Raw genomic sequence first — 14,634 nt, 5'->3', positions numbered from 1 at the left:
ACGTCAGGAGAGTCAATAAGTCGACAGCACGCTTCACCAGGGAGATATCTGTCACACGTGCTGCTTTTGTTGTACTAACTGTCAAATCCATACAAAATTGTATTTCTCACATTTGCCAGCACAGGAAACATTTCCTTTGTTGTGAAAGAAGTGAACATATTATTTTTGCCACAGGAGACGTTGAAAGTACTTGTTCAAGCTGAGGCTGTCTCCAGCTGTGATGACTGCCTCCAGTTAACGTTTAAGCCCCCTCTCTCCGTCTGATAGAGCCCTGACACATCAAGCCCGGCTCAAAAGAACCGGCGCTGACAAAAGCTGACTGATCAAACGTTTTGCACCGCCTTACATCTTCTGTTAAAAGATGTACTCGAACACATCGCAAAGCCTACTGCCGACGGCCAACTGATCCCCCAATTGATTGAAGTGGGATTCAGGCTTTGGAATTCATGCTTGTATCTCATATCTACTATCACAAAATTCTGTGATTGCTCTGCTTTGCTTTTACGTCACAAATGCACAGCAACAAAGTTCACAGCAGAATGATAGCCAACTTTTCAGACGATCCATCCAAGTGTTTCATCCATCCATCCGTCCGTCTGTCCGTCCATTTTCTATACCGCTTATCCTGTTCAGGGTCGTGCGGGGGGGCTGGAGCCTATCCCAGCTGTCACTGGGCGAGAGGCGGGGTACACCCTGGACTGATCGCCAGTCAATCACAGAGCTGACACATAGAGACAGACTACCTTTTACACTCGCAGTCACACCTACGGGCAATTCAGAGCCACCATTTAACCTAAGCCAGAGTACCCTGAGTGAGCCCACGCTTGCACCGGGAGAACATGCAAACTCCACACAGAAAGGCCCACTACGTCCAAAACTGTCCAAACTAGGAACCTTCTAGTTGTGAGGCAACAGCACTAACCGCTGCACCACCGTGCAGCCCCCAAGTGTTTCATCTTTAGCACAATAATGTAGCAGCCCCAAAAAGAGACAAACTCTCTAATCTTTATTTCAAACAAATAAGGTATGAAAACAGTTAATAAATGATATTTAGACATCACATTTATTCTAAACTTTATGGCATCACTTCGGGAAAGGCCCTTTCCTGTTTCAACAGCACAGTGCCACAGAGCACAAGGCAAGCTACAACTTTACTGGGCTGCTGCAGAGCCTTGACCACAACCCCATCCAACAGTTTTAGGGTGCATTGGAATGCTAAATGGGAGACAGGCCTTATCGGCCGACATCAGTGGCCGACCGCATTGTATAATGCTCTTTGGCTGAATGGAGGAAAAATTCTGCAGCCAGGTTCCATAATGTAGTGGCAAGCCTGAAACCAGAAGGGCGGAGGCTGTTTTTACAAATTAATATTGGAATGTGATACTGAACAATCATATTGTTGGGAATGTTGGGCTGTCCACATTATTTTGGCCATAAACTGTAAGCAGTGTTGTTCAAAACGGTCACTTCCTGGATAGGAAACTGAAGAGAAGTAGACTGTGCTCATGCCACGTTTAATCTGTCGCCTGATACGCTGGAAATGCAAACTGAGAATCTGTCTCACAAAAGAGTTTTGTGTTTTGGTTGTGGAAGAGAAAAAGAAAAACAATCAGGCTAAAAGAAATCAAAATCATGTCAAAATCAGTGATTTCTTGGGCTGAGCAGCCAATCACAGAGCTCTCTCTCTCTCTCTACCTCGCCCATTCAACATTCCAAATCAGCCACCCACCTTCAAAACTACAGGTGATGATCAGCTACGCCATGACAGCAGCTGATGGCCAGCGGTGGTGTCTTGGGCCATTACAAACACACACACATTCACAGCGACATTTTCTGGCGCATGGCACGGGCAAAAAGCCCAAAAGATTGGACATCAAAACAAAATACGGTACGACAACTGAATCACAATGAAGACCTTTGTCTCCCTGGAGAGGATGTTGACAACAGCTCTCTCTCTCGCTGAGACTTTCTCTCCGTCTGCCTGCATCTGTTCTGCTCGATCCTTCTCTCTCTCTTATGCGTTAGTACTGTAGTGTCTCTCCCTCCTCTCAGTTCTTCTCAATTGAAATGTAAATTGTTTAATTGGCATGACAAGAAGGAAGCCTGTGCTGGCAAAGCAATATAGTATTACAGTAGCTAATATCACTGAGGTTGCTCTTTTTATTCGCTCCTTCAATCTAAAGTTTCACGTCTTTTCTTTCAGCTTAAATTGTACTGCATATGACCTCATATTCAGTTTGTCCTTTCAACCAAATTAACTTTCAATTACATAATTTTATTAGCTGAAGTAAACAAAACTAATGAGAACTTAAATGTAGCTGATAAAGAGCTCTCTCTTCAGCCAGCAAGCTGTTGGCTTCACTTCTGACAGCATCGTGAGTCGCCACTACAGACTTCAACAGATGATTGTCTGTTTCTCCAGAGAGAAGGATCATGGCGATGTCCGTCTAGACAGCGATTCCTTAGAGTGGTGCTGCGGGGGCATCACGTGCGTGCCCATGCGTGTGCACAAGATCTGTGGGGACAGAAAGCTAACAAGTGTCCCAGTTTTAATTAGCTAATGCTGCTAGTAGGCTCTCTGTGATGCTCACTGAATGAGAATGGAGCGAAGTTCACAGCAAGGTCACGAGTTCAAACACACACACACACACACACACACACACACAAAGAGAAACACACATGTGGTTTAAAGATAAATACATTCACACACAGATAACACACATTTGCTGAGACACACATGTATGTAGCTCACATGCACACAGATAGGGTGTCTGCTCAGTGTCACTGCCCCGGAGCAGAAACACTGATAGCTCTGTGAGCGCCCCGTACAGCTTTAGGCCACAAACCGGCCTCACACCGGCCTGGTAGGCAGCAGAGACAGCCTGGTTTGAATGCACACACATATAACATACCTTACAGACACATTTCAATCCCATATTGTGGTGTAACAATATACTGTGCTATGGCATAATATTGGGCAATATGTGATCCTATTGGCCTTAAAAAGTATTTACCGTGGGGCGCTGGTTTAGCTCAGTCGGTAGAGCAGGCGCCCCATATACAGAGGCTACAGTCCTCGTCGCACTGATCGCAGGTTCGACTCCCGGTCTGCCGATCATTTGTGCATGTCAGCCCCCACGCTCTACTCCCCACATTTCCTGTCTCTCTTCAGCTTTCCTATCGAATAAAGGCAAAAAGCCAAAAAAATAATCTAAAAAAAAAAATTAAAAAAAAAGTATTTACCGTGAAAGGCAGAAGTCAGGTGACATAGAAACGATTACGTTTCTTTGGCTTGGTGATCGGGGCAAACGATGGGTCTAACAAATACAAAACATTCACTCCGTAGAGCAGGGTTCTGCTCTTGTGTAAAACCATGTGAATGTACGTAATTTAATTAATGCAGCCAGCGCTCTTGTTTTAACCCAAACAACAAACTTCTTTAAACATTTTACCAACAAGTTGTTGCCTAAAGTTGACCAAACTGTTTCTCACTTTTAGTATTTTTCCAGTATGGACATGTTTACGTCTTGCCTGGGCTAATTTAGGAAACATCATTCTGGGTCGTTTTAGAGGATACGATCAAACAGCCCATGCTGCTGGGTTGGAGGACTTCCATCCATCCATCCATCCATTATCTATACCGCTGAACCTGTTCAGGGTCGCAGGAGGGCTGGAGCCTATCCTAGCTGTCATTGGGCGAGAGGCGGGGTGCACCGTAGACTGATCGGCAGTCAATGACAGGGCTGACACACAGAGACAGACAACCATCAGCAACCAACAGCAATACAGACTCACCAACGAACCTAATGAGCATGTCTTTAGGCTGTGTGAGGAAGCTGGAGTACCCGGAGGGAACTCACACATGCACGGGGAGAACAAACTTCGTCTGAACCGGGGTTCGAACCAGGAACCTTCTAGCTGTGAGGCGACAGCTCTGGGTTGAAGGACTTGATGCAGAAAAATAATACTTAATCTTTACTCCTCCGTATAACGAGCCACTCCGAGAGAAAGCAGAATATTTCAGTTCCTCTTTGCAGATGTTCTCCCGATATCTATGTCTATACTGATATGATAGCTGAATATGTATCTTAGCTTGCCAACATTTGTTTGATTCAAACACTGGAGGTCCTGATTCAGAAGTTGTTGAAGTTACACTATCGATATGATATGAATGAAGGTTCCCCTGGGGGTTTTTAACTCCTGAAATCAATATCCTACAAGCAGCTATAGTTTCATTAAAGAAGACTCAACCCTCTGTTGGTGTTACTGAGCTGCACCAAAACACCTTCCACTTGCATGCACACGGAGGTGTTGGAGTGGTGCTTCTTGCTCTGACAAATGATCTTTGGCTGAGTCCAGCCACCCACTTAGCGCAGACAAAAAGCCAAGTTTCAGTTTGGCCTTTGGTCAAGTTTTCTTTATTGACTTAACGTTTAGCTACAGCGGATATCATTCACCATCGGTGACATTTGCCTTTTAACCTGGTGAAAGAGACCGTCAGTGTTGGCGACAAGTGACTTTACTTTTTGATAATACAAAAGAAGATTCACAAATTATAACAGCAGATTTGTCAGCTTCACAATTTAGTGATTCTAGGCGTTCTGCCAAAATGAACCTGGATCCAAAGAGGGGAATTCAATTTAAGAATAAAAACTGGTGTAGGTATTATTCATCATTTTATCACAGGTATTGTTGAGTAAATCATCCTGGAGGTGGGAGCAGACGTGCACAAGTTAGCGCAGCCAGCATGCACTGCACAGCGGCAGAGACAGCGGCTCCATATGTTTTCATAGAGATGGTAACAAGGTCAAACAGAACAGCAACAGAAATGATAAAGAGAAAGAAAGATGGAAGGAGGAGTGACGGCTCGATGCATTGCTCAGCATCCTTCCCCTCTGCAGCCATCGCTTCTTAGCATCTCTATAAACATTATGCAAATGTGTGTGCCGCCGTGCAGCGCGCTATAATGTGATGTTGGCGCTAACAGTAAGCAGTAATCATGTTTAAGGAGTATGGGTGGAGAAATCAAACAAGGGTATTTATTATCCTGCGATCCCTAATCCGATAAGCTGTCATCACTTCACTATGCAGCAATGGCTTCAAACAGGAAAAAAACACTGCTGCAAAGGAATGAGGGAGGGAGAGGGAGAGGGAAAGAGAGAGAGAGAGAGAGAGAGAGAGAGAGAGAGAGATAGAGAGAGAGAGAGAGAGAGACAGGGAGGTTCAGTCAGTGGTGCGCTCTCTCTCTCTCTCTCTATCATTCGAGCGCAGACAAATCTGGATTTAGCACTGTTATTGTGTCTGTCTAGTTGTGGGTAATTAAATGTAGCTGATAATTTGATCTTTTTGTCTTGTGTCTTTTTGTTCCTTTCTCACAGCGGCGGTGGGAGACTAAACTGCGGTGTGTGGGTGTGTGTGTGTGTGTGTGTGTGTGTGTGTGTGTGTGTGTGTGTGTGTGTGTGTGTGTGTGTGTGTGCTGGAAGAAGGCTTGTGAGAGCGGTACTGAGGGGAAACTCAAGTCCATCACGCTTGTGAAAGATTAAAGAGGCCTTACACCCGCAAACACACACGCACACACACATGCGCACACACCAGCACAGCCCGGCTGACAGCAGAAAAAGTACTGCTCCCTGTCTTACTATCTGACAAGACGGGTACAGATGCAGCTCTGGCTTTGTGTGTGCGTGTGTGTGTGTGTGTGTGTGCTTATCTGCGTGCTCCTGACTTGAATAGAAAGAGACGTCCTCTGTTAGTGTCTTCTGGTTATAAAGTGTCACTTTATAGCACATATTCCCCAGCAGGGATGTAAGTCAAAGGGATGCAGTGACATTTTGACGCTCCCCGAGCCCTGCAGCTTCAATGAGAGATCCTAACAGTGCTAATAGTGCTAATCAAGCAGGCCAGTGGTCTGGGGAGGAAAAATGACATCAGTATTAGATTCTGTTGTCAAGTTTTTTTCCTTTGAGAATTTTAAATGTGAGACTTTCTAATTGCTCTGGCTTATTTAGCCACCATTGTCACATTCTGGCACGTAGAGGCAGCTGAAAGGAGAGTCAAAACAAGTGATACTGGAGACGTACATGTCAGCTGCTAAACAATACCAGGCCAAGTTGTTGCATGATTCACTTAGTGTGATATCTATTCTGGCTTGTTTTTAACCACTTGTCTTATTTCTTGTCCTGTTTGACTTAATGAAGCCATGTTATCACATTGCAAATGTATTTCAGTCAGACATCTCACGTTTGTAATAGTTTGAAATGTTTTTTGCAGCAGCAGAACAAAGCTTGTGAGGAGTGATGACATAATATCTTAAACTCCGCCTAGCTGGAGCCTGCAGGTGGATGCTGGGGTGGTGGTGGTGGGGCTGAAAGTAAGAGCGCATTACTGGTGGCAATGACCAGAGCAGAGGGAGAGACTGGAAATCTTGCAGCTTAAATAGACAGAAGTGCCTGTCAGGAGGGATGCATTTCAAGCTCGAGTTGCCTACCTGTGAACTAGCTCGCAGGCGTTGCTTCATGCATTGGCCATAGATATAGAGACAAGACTGAAATTGTAATACACTGTAATGTTTCTATTAACTTATGTAAGTAGTGTATAAGCTTAATGGTAAATTTTCCGACACACAAAAAGTTTCAACGATGGAGCTTAAAGACGGTTAAAAATGTGCGCCAGTGTTCATTCTGCTGCTGTTTTAGATTTCAGATGAAAATTAGTTTTAGTCACATTTTAGTCAAAACGTTTTCTCTGTTGACCCCCCTCCAGTCTCCCTCTTCTCGCTTACACCTGTTTGCTTCAGGTAAAATTAACACTTTAAATTTCAGCAGATCATCCGAACGGTAAAAGGACGATGAGGACACAGCAAGATTACTTTTCATCAGCGCTTCTTATCTAAACAGTCTGACTGAAGCAGACAGGTGATCGCTGGTTTTTGTGCTGAAGAAGCATCAAGAACCGTTTTTCTGTGAGCGTGCACAATTGCTTGTATTTTGACAGACAGATTAGACGCACATTGGGGGAAAATATGCATTTTAAATGTCCGACAGCTGAACGCTAACATTATAGTCCTGTCTCGTCTCGTTAACGGAAACAAAACATACATGTCGTCAGAGTTTGTATTATCTGAGATCTATTTTTAGCTTGTCAACGTCTCGTCCTTGTCATGGAAAAAAGATTGTTGACGGACTTTTTTCGTTAACGAAATTATCAGTGATGTGCACAGATTTGGTTTCTTTGGAACTTCGTTTGACGTCATGTTCATGTGTTGCTCAACATACGAGCAGCCTCTGTTTCACCCTTGCTGATCCAGGAGGTCTAATCAACCTCAAAGCATTCTCATCTTATCGGACCACAACTGATAAAGTAGTGGTCATAAAGCAGCTCTATGCCGGTGAGCATGATTCAGTGAATCAGAGTTTGATATAAATCACTTTTCTTAAAAGCGTTTCTGAAAGAGTTTCCATAAAGTCTGTCCGACCTGCACAGTCAGAGCGTACAGCACATTCCCTTGACCACACCTCGGCAGTGCTGTTCTCTTTTTTGTCCCGAGCCAACTATTGTTAGCTGTTAGGGATACAGCTTCATAGTGGCATCCTGTCACCGGCCAGCTGTCTGCCTGTCACTCTTTGTGTGTGTGTGTGTGTGTGTGTGTGTGTGTGTGTGCATATGTGTGTGTCACCTGGGGCCGGCCTCCTGTTGTGAGAGCAGCGGTGCGACAAAAGAACGATGATTAATTTCACTCAGAGTAACCTGTCTCGCTGATGTGGCTCCACCATCGCGTGTGTGTGTGTGTGTGTGTGTGTGTGTGTGTGTGTGTGTGTGAGAGAGAGAGATCTGTAGACTGTGCAGTCAGCAGGTGTGCTGTGATACTTTGGATGCCCTCCAGTCAGGGTCACACACGCACACACACTGACACACACTGAGGTGACTACCTTATAAATCCCACTCCACATACCTGCATTGACACCATTCACTCTTTGTCTCGCTCCGCAACACGTTCTCTCTCCCAACCTTCAAATACGGAAGAATGTGGGCGAACTATGGAGTCTAATAATGGTCATAAAGATTCTGAGCTTGCAAAATAATGTGAACCTGAAGTTACAAGTCTTCTTGACCATTACTTGACTGAACCACGGTGTGATGCCTGTGTTGAACAAATGGTTGATTTTGGCTTCTTTGAAGACAGTCTGAATAAATTAATTTCATCTCACTCCCAACTCGTCAAATAAGGAAGCTTGGAAATTGTCTCTGCGCTTCAGAATATGATGATCTAAGAGCACAAAATGTTTAAGTTTGGTTAGGTTAGGCACCATAACTACATGGCGGTCGCTTTCCTTTTCAGACTGTTTGCTTCATCTGAGCGTCGAGTTTGTTTCTTTTTCTTTGGATTTTCACTTATTGTTGAAGTTGTATCTGTAGTCATCCATCTTTTCTTTGTTTGTTCAGCCATAGTAGATTACTGTTTACTCGCCGACACTTGCAGAGACCCGAAAACTAGCCGTTTAGCTCCGCCTACTCTCTCTGGCAGACCAACCACTGCTGGCTGATGGAAAACGCGTCACTAACTGGGCGCCGTTTGTGATTTTTTTCTGCACAGACATAATACTGCGAATGCAAACGCTTTCGTCTGTGGGCCATTGGCTCAATCACCATTGTGTTACCTCAGTCAGCGATAGACATATGCATATATATATATAAATATATATATATATATATATTTGCATATTAAACATGTGACTAGTTGCATGTATAATATATTTACTCCTTTTGAATGACTGTTTATTTTAAACTGAAACTCCTTTTGGTAGCAGAATCCTGCTGTAAGAGTTCTTAGCTGTGTGTGTGTGTGTGTGTGTGCGTGTGTGTGTGTGTGTGTGTGCGTGTGTGTGTGTGTGTGTGTGTGCACCCACCCACCTCTCAACAGATGAGACCAAAATCAATTTCATTAGGGATCACGAATACAATGAGGAGCTGTTAACACGCACACACACACACACTCTCTCACACACACACACACACACACACACACACACACACACACACCCATAGATTTCATTAAGGAAAAGCTTCTTTCCCTCCATCATCAAAGAGCTGCTTGAACATTTAGGACCCTGCTTCATTACTCGTCCTCACCGGACGTTTGTAACATTGGTTTCACTGAGAAATGCTAACAAGGTTAACAAGCTGCTCCTATATCGTCCCCTCTTTTCCCCTCTCTATTTCCTTCCCTCCTTCTCTTCATCTTCCCTCCCTTTGTCGGGCCGTGTAATTAACTAGATGTTTAACAGCTGAGGTTAGACAGGGCACTGCTGTGTCTGGACACACATGGGTACGCAGACGCACACACACAGCAGGAGAAAGAGGTCTGTGTCTGCGGCGAGAGGGAGAGGACAAGGGGGAGTCTAAAGAAGAGAAAGAGGGAAAGCGAGACAGAAAGGAGAAATCTCAAGAGGGAGAGGAAAGAAAGGAAGGAAAAAGGGATGAAGAGGAGATATGGGGGATAAAATGAAGTAAAGAAGTTCAATGAGGAAATGCTAAGTGTGAGAAGACAGGGCAGAAACATTACGGAAAGAGATCACAATAAAGAAAAGTTTAAACAAAATGAAAGATGTCTGTGAGAAAAGGAAAGACTGAAATGAGGTGTTGATAGCATGCTGTTGTGTTTCCCCCCGTGCACCTGACCCACAGGTGTGACCGGTGGTTGAACCCAGCGTGGTATTAATCACTGCACTCCAGCCAAACCTCATTACTTCCCTTTGTTCACTTTTATTACCTTGTCCTCCTCGACACACTCCTGCACACACACACACACACACACACACACACACACACACACACTCAGCATCCCTCGCTGTCTTCCACCACACCTCCCACCTCATCTGCCTTCACCTTCATTATCAACTTTTGCTCTCATCGCAAACAAACTCCAATCCATGAGTGACTCACTTGTGTGCTAATACATCATAATGCATGTGAGCTTGCTAGCTTATACTTCATATCTAACTTAACGCTGCTATATAAGTGCAGTTTCAGGACGTTTATGTTTTTATGCACTATTGGTTAATGCTACTATCATCTCATAAACGTTCGGTTAAACGAGCAATCCGCCCCTGGCAATAGAAGTAATAATATTTGAAATTGGCGCCATAGCTGTGGAGAAAGTTGTACAAACAGCTCGTGGTTTCGCCCATTCTACCTTCCTACAACACCCAGCGTGCATTGCGCCCCTCCCTCTGAAAGGAACGGCCCAGCAGACGCTGGAGTGAAATACTACTGTTCTCGCTGCAAGCAATGGCTTAGAGCGGGACAGAATGGATCGTGGATCGTCTAAAAACTCTTCAGGTCTGCAGTCTACTTTTCCAACCTGACGATTTTGAACGAGACATGACATCAGAGGCAGCCATCCTAGGTTGAGGAAGTGTAATTGAGCCAGCTCCCTGGCCTCCACCAGATGACGTGCTTAACGTAGTCTGGCGGAGGTTTTCTACCATAATGGCATTAGCTCCCCATAATAGCATGATTGGACTGAGGTTGAAAATGGCCGAACTTCCCCTTTAAATAAACATGTTTTAAATCGCTTTCTTGTGCATAATTGTGACCATGCTTTTGCTCCACTGGTGACATCCCTTGCATTAGTAATATTCTTTGGTACCACCAACTGGTAGCAATCTGGGAATAAACCAGGATTCTGTTTTTCCAGTGCAATCAGCATTAAGTGTTATGCACAGGCGTCTGTGGCTCAGAGGCAGAGTGGATCTTTCCGAAGGTTGGCGGTTGATCTATGGCTCCTGTAGTCAACATGTCGGAGTATCTTTGGGCGAGACACTGAACCCCAAGTTGCTCCCGAGGCAAAGCCTTCAGGGTGTGTGTGTGTGTGTGTGTGTGTGTGTGTGTGTGTGTGTGTGTGTGTGTGTGTGTGTGTGTGTGTGTGTGTGTGTGTGTGTGTGTGTGTGTGTGTGTGTGTGTGTGTCAATGTATAAAACCTGATAGGCCTTGCATAGCATCATCATTAGTGTATGAATGTGTGTGTGAAAGGCTGAATGTGACATGTCGTGTAAAGTGTTTTGTGGTTGGAAGAACAAAAAAGCACAATATAAGTGCAGCGTACCGTATGCAACCAAACTTTTGAAGGCTTGTGTTTTTAGTATCCGTGGTTCTCCTGGTTTTAAATGACACATCCCCCGTGATGTGATGCACTTTATACTATTTGTCCCAAATGATGATTTGAAAATTGCCCCATCTGCAGCTACTTTGGACTGGCCAGCACACATTGTCGTCCAAAAGCCCTTTTATTTCGTTTAGAGGACTTGTTAAGTTGTCACATTTGTTAGAACATGTACTTTGTATGCGTTTTTTCTCTATACTTTTGGAGTGCGGTTTGTGTGTGTAAGGGTTATAGTGTCCTTGGTAAGATCAGCGTTGGTTTGGTAATGAGCCTAATCCCAGGAGAACAGAGGAGACAGAGAGGTCCGAGGGAGGGACCCAAGGGACAAAAAAGAGGGGGAAAATGGGGATGTTACTCCAAAGTTAAAACATGGAGCTGCAGACTCATTAAGAAAGTCACCTTTAACTTTCTTCCTCATCCCAACTTTCTCTACAGAGTTGTCACTGTGGAGTTGCTTAATTCAAGGTGGCCCAGAGAGCCCGTGCTTCAACTGAAAGGTTAAAGACATGATGCATGTCTTATAGCACTGTCCTTAAGCAAGACACGCAACCTGTTCCTGCTTCCTCGATGTACATCACCCTGGAAAGAGCATTAGCTGAACGCCTGGAATATAAATGAAGAATATATAGTCGTTATCATATAGATAGTGCAGAACCCCGGCTCTGCAAGATACCTCATCTTCTCTTTAAGTGACTGAAGAGATATGTTAATTAAGCCTGCATATATTCCAGGTAAACATTGTGTTTTCAGGCTAATTGATTGGTGGATAATTTGAATGCAAATAGCAGCAATTAATGTTCAGTGCTCTCTGAGGAGAGTAGCACTGCTGAGCATGTAAAAAAGCGCCTGATTGTCTGGCTCCGAAGAAGTAAACTAATCAGTTAAAAAAAAAAAAGTCTTTTTTAATGACTCATAAGCTGACAGTAACATCAAAGTGAAAACTTTTATGGGTTTTTCAGGTCTCATAATCACCCAGGGAGCAGTTATAAAAGCATATTTAATAAGCGCCTTTTAAAACAGGTAGACACTGCTTTTGGAGCAGAGTGTCTTTCATCTTATAGCCTGGACTCTCTGCTAATAAGATCCAGGAATGAGAAACTGGACAAGGGGAAGCATAAAAAAGTCCCAGATGCCCCTGCGTCACACCTTTTTTCACTTTTATGGCTTTGAATTTAGTGAGCTCAGACATCACAGAGGGGGGAGGGGGGATTCATGAAGCTGCTACCTGCAGGAATTCAAGCTAGGTAAACAAATACTCTTTATTTAAAGGTGCTTTTCCACAGCAGGAACTTTCCCCAGGAACTAGGATCCTTTTTAGAAACTGTGTGTTTTGATAGCAGGAACCAGGACTAAATTTAGTTCCAGGGTAAAGTCCCCCTGAAAAGTCCCTGCTCGGTGAGTAGTACTTTCCAAAGGTCCAGGAACTTTCAGGGCAGGGCCTGCAGTACTGATCGTTTCTGACTGGTCGAGTACTTGTTGATTCAATTAATCAGTTTGCAGTGCAATAAAGCACGATCAAAAACAGCAAAAGTTCAATGTCCTCCATGCTAACATGCTAACTGTAGTGTCGCACAAATGATGGTACCGGCCTGTTCATCGCGTTTTATGGCATCATCTTTGCTGTATGGCCTTCATCTTCTTCTTACCGCCACCTACTGGACTGGCGGTGCACTGCAGTTACTTTTATTGCTTCTCCATACGTCATTGGCCTGATTTGCAGAATCAACCCAGGACTTTAGGCCGCTGTGGAAACGCAGACAACAATGGGCCACAGGAACCATTAGTTCCTTGAAGAGAAGTTCCTGGTACTTTTGGTCAAAAAGCACCTTTATACTCTTATGATATAAAGACATAGCATTATTTATTATACTATTTAAGTCAGATATATAAGATATATGATTTCCACTATGTGCAATCTGTAATATATTTTAGTGTACTAAACAATACGAAAGTAGTTTATTGGAGGGTTAATCAAAGTTTCTCGCCCTGAAGTGCTCTCACTTCCTCAGCGAGAAGTCTGTTTGGATACTCTAACTTCCAGAGTGCAGAGGTCGCAGAAGGAGAGCACAGACCTGCAGGCAAGTAGACTAGATGAGAATCGACAGTCACCTGCTCCAGTCTGCAGTCCCCTCTGTGCCAGCTGACCTGAATCCCACTCCAACTGCCCTCTGCCCCGAGCTGTAGGGCACAACACGCTCCCTGCTCCTATCCCCCCCTCCTTTACTCTGCTGCAGTCCTTCACTCATCACAACTGATAAGGTGGCTTAAGGCATGAAGCAGTTTGAGAACTGCCAAAATAAAGTTTTTATTTTTCTTTGGATTTACGTGTGTGTGAGTGAGTGTGTGAGTTTGGCCTGTCCTGCTTTTGACAACGAGAGAGAGAGGAATCATCAGTCGGATATACAGGGTGGCAAAATGTCACACTTACATCAATAATAAGTTTCAGTGTTTGTGTGGAAGCAACATCAGGGTCTGCTAAAACTAATGACCTTTAGACCGTTACAACTGGGACATATGTCCTAAACATACGTCCGTAATTTGCAACTTTTTTGACGCAAAGAAATGTCTCTTTCTGCTGCAATGACGCCTCACATTTAACCTCTTATTGTCCCACTGAGTAACTCCTTAAAGCTGATTTGACAAAGCACTTGACTTGGAACCAACGTTGCTTCCTCTGCTTTGCGACAAAAGCACCGTCAGTGATAACAGCCTGACAGTTAACAAACCTTCTAGAAAAAAGATAAAGAAAACTGTGGTAGTGATTTGGCTGATGATAACGCCGAGACTAAGGCAGCAAAAAGAAGAGGTGACAGAGAGAGTCTAGGCGACAGGAAAACAGAAAAGTTGCAGCAGACCAAACTGCAGTGATGGATGAGCAGGTGGAGGTCGGGAAATTAGAAAGAGAACGCTCCAGACAAAAAATATAAGGGCAAGGAGAAGACTAGGTTGTTGAAGAGATCCTCATAACTCTGTCGTTTTGCTAGAAGACTCCATCATATTTGTATACTACAGTGACATCCGTTACAGTGTTGCATCATAAGCAACTTGTTATGATCTTAATGTTTTGGCAAGACCAAATAGAAGTGCTAAAAATGTCAACAGTCGCTTCACTTTAACTGGCTGCCAAATTCAAAGTACACTGCAAGGTGTTACACCAGATTATATTGGAATTGGCTGGTTTTACACGACATGGAAGGAGTTATGTTGAACATAACTGATGAGGCCTTTATAAAAAGAGACTGTTCTGGAGAAGATGTAATACATCTTTTAAAATATTAAGACTAATCAGCAAGAATCTGTGATTGGTCTTCTGGATAAGCACAAAATAAAGGCTGATGATACGTGTAAAAGAGGGTTTATCCCTGAAACATACACAGAAAGTAAAAATATGAACCAGTACACCAATTACATAATGTCAAATAAATTAAATTAAGTGTAGAAAGTTAAATTTAAAGCTCCTGTGAGGAACTGTC

At 43.9% G+C, this 14,634-nt stretch overlaps 1 protein-coding gene across 1 annotated transcript in view; it reads left to right on the top strand.

Moving 5' to 3' along the window:
- The window catches only part of LOC138590044 (plexin-A1-like), a 294,703-nt gene that overhangs the window by 130,548 nt on the left and 149,521 nt on the right, over positions 1–14,634 (top strand). The gene's annotated exons all lie outside the window — the stretch shown is intronic.

This window comes from Semicossyphus pulcher, unplaced genomic scaffold, assembly GCF_022749685.1.
Source record: "Semicossyphus pulcher isolate SPU_LCO1_2020_fin unplaced genomic scaffold, fSemPul1.0.p SCAF_13, whole genome shotgun sequence".
Classification (NCBI taxonomy): Eukaryota; Metazoa; Chordata; class Actinopteri; order Labriformes; family Labridae; genus Semicossyphus; species Semicossyphus pulcher.
This window is presented reverse-complemented; position numbering and strand designations above follow the sequence as displayed.